Below are 6,655 nucleotides of genomic sequence, written 5' to 3'. Positions count from 1 at the left end.
TTGTAGTAGAAAAACAATCCTTGAAGTAAGAAGGCTATATTCAAATTCAGCATGGGCTACACTCTGTAATCTTACTGGTTTCCATTTTCCACATTTGTGAAAGGAGGCATAGTTATATGCTTGCAGAGCTAGCATGAGAATTCATTAAAGCTATGTGTTCACAGGGCCTTGCATTGTGGAAAGCAGACAACAGATCCTTCTCTCTCTTTCAGTTTATCTACTCAAATTCTAGAAATAAATCAACAGTGATTACTACAAAGAACACAGAGGAAAAGAATGGTAGGGTTGGCTCACTCATTGTTTTCTCCTCATTACAGAAAAAAAGAAATAGAATCATCTACTTAGACATTCATGGAAGCACAGCACATGTAGAGAAACCCAATATAATGAGACTAGAAGGTGATGAAATCATGTCTTTTAATTCTCTGTGTAACATATTATTGATTTGATATGAGATACCCAATACCCTGAGAACCTCATACAATAGCCCATGATTGCAACAAATAAGTATTTCACATGCCACACAGGGAAAATCCAGAAGTGGGAGCAAGTTGTGAGCAAACCATTTTCCTTTGAAACAAGTCTTTCCAATACACTCAACACAAGTGCTTATAAGGCGAACATTTCTCCCATACAAAGGAGGAAAAAATGGCAATTCAAATTTGCTTCTAAGGAAAAGAACGGACAGAAAAACTAAGTTAAGACACATCCTAATGCCAGAGTCAGGATGAGGGTTCTATGGGTTAAGAGGGCAGATTAAGTTTAAAGTTAAAATAAACATCACTCAAGGCAGCTTTAAACAAGCCTCTCTTCATAAAACAAAAATCTATAAGAAAAATAAAAATACAAGAGGGCCTCTTATCTCTACCTCTCCATCTCCAAATTCAGCCCCTCAACATTGCTGGCTAATGAGGCAGAGTCTATTGTCCAGTTCTTTCCACTCCTTCAGACTCTTCTCTCATGATCACTAGAGCATCCCAGAATTCTTGTTAGAGGAGTGTTCTGTGAAAGATAGGAAACATACAGATAGAAGCATGAGTCAACACTTGTTGGGGCTTGAGAGGTTGCTCCACAATTAAAAGCACATAGGGCTCTTGCAGAGCATCTGAGTTCAGTTCCCGGGTCCCATATAGGGAGGTTCAAAATTGCCTGTAGCTCCAGGTACAGGGGACCCAACTCCCTCTTCTGGACACTACAGGCACTTGTATTCACATGTACTGAGGTATACATTCCCCTTGCCCCAGTGCCCCTCACACACATAATTGAAACAAATCTTTAAAAACTGAAAAATATTTTGTCATTAATCTGTATTTGCTAAGTTTCTACCATAAGCCATGTTATATCAGTGAAGATTTTATGTCTCTGAAAAAAATGACTACATATATGCAAAGGTTTTAAACATAAATGCATCTGTCATAGCTGTGAGTAGCAGAATTTTTCAAACAATATTCCTCATTGCCATTAGTGACCCCAGAGTGTTTTCTTGGCTTTTCTGAGCTCTGACATTCTTAACCCCTACACTTGGATTTACATTTGATGAACAAGTGTAATTGAAACATATCTGTTGGCTGATGGGACAGTGAAAGAGTGAAAGAATTTGTCAGACTTTCTTTAATTGCCCAAAGTACCAGTGCAGAGTGAGCATGAGACACACACAACATCATATGCATTTACACCAGTGTCAGTACAAGACTTATAAGTAACTTTAGAAACATAGGAAATGGAGAAAATATAGCAGAGTGATTAGGGTTTTGAGTATTTTCTTTTAAAGATATGATTTAATGTTAAAGCATGTATAATTTAATTTTGACCATTAGTTATCTTTAACAACCAACTCATACATTTCCTGGTTCTGGAAATTCTCATCTGTAAGCCAGAATGAACTGGCTTTGAGTCACTCATTAAATATATAAAAAGTGTTCCATATTGACCTGATAGCTATCTATATGAAATATACATTATTACAGGAGAGACTACCATGAGCCTAGAAGACATTCTGGGAGATAGATAGATAGATAGATAGATAGATAGATAGATAGATAGATAGATAGATAGAATACAAATGATATATAACCTCATTTATATGTCAAATCAAAATAAAGTCAGTTCTTAGAAGTGTAAAGCAAAGTAGTGTTTTCCAGATATATGGTAGCAAAGTATTTTGTGGAAATGTTGGTCAAAAGACAGAAATTCTCAATTATGGGGAGTAACTCAGAAAGTTGTGTTGTTACTCTGCACATTATTTTCCTCCTTGCAGTGACAAAATACCTTTAAATATCAATTTAGAAAGGAATAGTTTACTTTGGCTCATAGATGGACTGAGTGTACAGAGTCCGTCATGGTGGGGAAACTAGGATAATGGGAAAGTGAGGCAACTGATTATATCTGGTAATATCGCAGTTGTAGTTGGGAATGAGAAAGATGAATGTTTGTGGTCATCTTACTTTCTCCTTTTAATTCAGTTCAGGATCCTAGTATACAGGATGGTACTGCCTACACTTTGTGTGTGACTTCTCATTGCATTTAAATCTTTCTGGAAATATCCTCATGGATGAGTTCAGAAGTGTGTTTCCATGATGATTCTAAGTCCCATAGACTTGACATTTAAGAATAAGCATCACACTTGGTGACTATGATTAAGAGCAATGAGTTGTCTACGTAGAGAGAGTAAATTTTAAATATCCTTACTGCAAAAAAGTAATAAGTATGCTCGTTTAACATATTGTTTGTTTTATAATAAAGGTTCAACCTACTGAACTTCTAAAATAGCCCTATCATCTTTACATAAATCCTATAAAAACCAATGTTTCCATTTGAAAGATGCACAGGCGTGGGAGATGTCTGATCACACATTATCTCATTCCATTAGAAGAAATGATCACCAACTAGAGCTGGATGTGTGGTAAAGGAAGAGCTGTATTGTTTCACAATTGAGAGAAATCAAGAATGTGGCACCACCAGAGTGGGCTTGGCTCTGGTGTGGGACTCATGGTGCAAATAATGTATGAAACAAAGAGATCATGTACTAAAGAAGCAGAAGAACCCAGACTCTTCTTAGCCCAAGAGATCAAATCCATTCCATGAGGCTAATATCAACCTCTTCCAGGGTAGTGCCCCTGGTGAACAAATCACTTACAGAGTGCTACCCTTTAACAACAGTTTCACCGTTCAGATTCAAGCTTCTAGCATATGAATCTACATCACAGGGTAGTAGGTGGCAAACTACCCAAATTAGAGCCCCCAATTTTAAGTAGCAAAGCTGAGACTTTCCCTTCATATTTCCTGATTCTGGCTGTATATCTGCCATCTCTATACCCAAAGAAAACTACTTGATTCCTCATGGCAAAAACTCTATGCTTGATTGTTGTGGCCCAATTAGAGATTAGTTGTGGCTCAACTGAGAGTTTTCTCAGAGAAAAGAAGGTAATGTGCAATTATCAGTGTAATAATGTAAAGGAAGATCTCACAGCAAATAACTCATGCACTAGAAAATAAGTTAGAGAGACAAAGAGACAGAGAAAGAGAGAGAGAGAGACAGACAGACAGAGAGAACTTATATAATAGGAGACTGCCAGAGAGAATCCATGCATTTTATGGATTTATAAACAGATATCTGTAATACACAAGCATACCCATACATGCTTACACACACGTTTCCATTGTGCCTATTCAGTTCTATGTGACACTTTGTGAAGTGGCACATGAACTCATAAATATAGGCTGAATATGTCAGATTCAGTTGGGTATGGATTGCCATCCAAAATTTGTTATGCTGAAGAGGTTATGGGTCAAAATAACTACCCACTCTTAGCAATCCTGCTCAGTGTTCTGTACTAAGAATACCAAAGTCAGCTTCCTCTCTCATGTGACATTAGCAACCAATATATAAAAAATATATTCTATGTCAAAAGAAAAAATAGCATATAGAGTCTATGCATTTAACTTCTGATTTAATAAATACAAATTTTGCATGATATTTAGCAAGATGTAAACACATAGAAAGACTTGACAGAAACAAAAGGTCCTCTGACAATGTATCTAAAAGTTAACAATAATTTCCTTTTTGTTGTATAATTATAAGTGTTTTATTCTCTGTGTCTTTTTAAACTTATACATTAATTACTATTAAGTTGCTAATGAGCATATGTGTGTGTGATAGTTCTAAATTAAAATTTTAATGTGTACTATTTTTAATAAAATTTTTTGTGGGTGGACTATAATTAATTCTCTAGAGAGTGATTTCATGTTTAATAGAAATAATAGCATATAATATTTAAAATTAAAAATTTGTATTTAAATTATATTCAAATTCTTGAGTTTATTAATGGCTTTTCTTTGGAAGAAACAACTTCGAAGTGATTCAAGCTTTGAGGATGGAAAATTCTATAATCCTCTCTTTTGCCTATATGAACATTAGCTGCTGTAACAAAAACCACATCTTCACTCATTTGGAAGAGAGCTAAGGAAATAATGCTCTAGGTTCTCTGCCTCCCAGCAGAAGTGCCAAGGTTACCCTGCAGTTATTCATCATTGGCTACCAACAGCCTTGCTGCATGAACTTCACATCTGCTCTTCTGAGAGCGTCAACTTTATTCACGAGCTGTCCTCTTGTGCACTAAACAGAAGGAATATTTTAATGAATCCCATGGAGCCACAGAGCCAGGCTGTTATGTGCAGTCAGAGGACATCGGTGCATTAAAGAAATGAGGGCTCCTGTGAGCTTCTGGTACTAAAGTTGTCAGCAAGATGGGAAGTGTTTAAACTCTCTTCCATGTTGCAAGATGTCTCTGGAGGGGTGTGAGCCAGCAATGTGTGGAATGCAGGAAGCCCTGGTGTGAGAGATAGCCTACAATTCAGACTTAACACAACCAAGTGGCTTTCCATAAAACCACTCCTAAGAAGTCTCAAAACTGGAGGTCTTCTCCCATGATTCTATTTTCAAATGTAAAAGTCATATACATCATTCTAGATCTTAAAATACATTTGGGGTAGAATGGAGATAATACAGTTTGAGAGTTAAGAGGCTCAGCTCATAAACCAGTTATCCTACCTTATGTGGGTTTGAAGACTATCACTGGACATCAGGTGTTTCATTTTTGATTAGTAGTTGAATGAAGTGGATGCTGTTGGTTTCAGCTACTGACTTACAAGATTGATGAAAAACTAAAATGAATGGAAACAGTCTTGGCATAGTGTAAGAGAATGCTGCAACTACAAGATGCATTTGGGTTTTCTTTTTTTTTGGCTTTAGTATTGTTTTGTTTTTTGAGCTTCAAACATCACTTCTCTGTATACTATTTTTTCCAGAAGGGCTTTTTAAAATAATGACTTTTTAATGTAAGACATATCTTAAAGAAAATGAAAACAACAGAATAACATTTTTTATTTGCCAATGGACAGTTATAACTATGTTCTTCACTGCCAGACTTAGCTGTGACAACTGAGGAATTTTAATTCTACAGTGAACTTTTGAATAGAAGCTAAGCAAATGCTTGCTGCTTTTTTACTACATGGAAAAGGGCAGGCAACTGACTCCCATCTGGGTAGCCATCCTGCCCTGGGCCCTGAAACAGGCAAAACAGAGTGAGTTCAGTTTGGCTTAGGAGGCTGCTCATTTTTCTTTTAGTTTATTTACGAGTGTGTGTGTGTGTGTGTGTGTGTGTGTGTGTGTGTGTGTGTGTGTGTGTGTGTGAGCTCCCACATGTGTATGTGGGAGCCTGTGAAAACTAGAAGAGTGAATGTATCTGATCCCCTGGAGCTAGAGCTAGAATTGTAAGTAGTGGGACCCACCCACTCACCTACCTTGGGTGCTGAGAACCAAACATCAGTCCTTTATGGAAGTAGCAACTGCTCTTAACGACTGAGCCATTTTCTCCAGCCTCTGAGACTGGACATCTTCATGCTGAGAATACAGGCAGCATCTCCTCTTATATCTGCTACTCCACAAATCAGAGGTTGTTTGGGCACAGGGAAGGTGTCTTGTTTGTTCTCCTTTGTTTTATAATATAGGACTTTATAGAGACAGAAATGGTAATGTTAATAAATGTGCATTTTCTATTTCTATGTCCATGGAATACTGATAACCATCCCTCATTGTGTGAGTATGGGAAGTACTTGACTGTATTATGAGCATTCTAATGATGGCCAGCCAGCCAAATGATGAAGAATGAAACCTGAGAAAGCAAAGTCAACAAAGGTCACATGTCTAGTAAACAATGATGCCATGACTTAAACTTGGTCTGTCTGGTGTCAGATGTTTTGTGCAGCCTGTCCCTGTCCCTGCCTCTCTGTGCAAACCGTGAAAGTGAAGAAAGTGTTCTTCCATGACAATAGTACTAGCACGGCCTTACCACTGACTGTCAAACATTTTCTAGCATTTTCTATAGAATCCTCTGGCTATTTTGCTACTTATTTCTATGACCTGACCCAGTTTCAAAACTGCTATCTTCTTGTTCCTCGATCTTTTCACACTCATTTCATAATGTATACTTCAAGATATCACTGAAACTATTATCTCTCTCTCTCTCTCTCTCTCTCTCTCTCTCTCCTTCCCTCTCCCTTCTCTCCCCTTTCCACTCTGCCCTCTCTCCCCTCTCCCCCCTCTCCCCTCTCCCCCCTCTCCCCTCTCCCCCCTCTCCCCTCTCCCCCCTCTCCC

Source organism: Grammomys surdaster, unplaced genomic scaffold, assembly GCF_004785775.1.
Source record: "Grammomys surdaster isolate TR1022 unplaced genomic scaffold, NIH_TR_1.0 126219, whole genome shotgun sequence".
NCBI classification, from domain to species: domain Eukaryota; kingdom Metazoa; phylum Chordata; class Mammalia; order Rodentia; family Muridae; genus Grammomys; species Grammomys surdaster.
Note: the sequence above shows the minus strand (reverse complement) of the source record.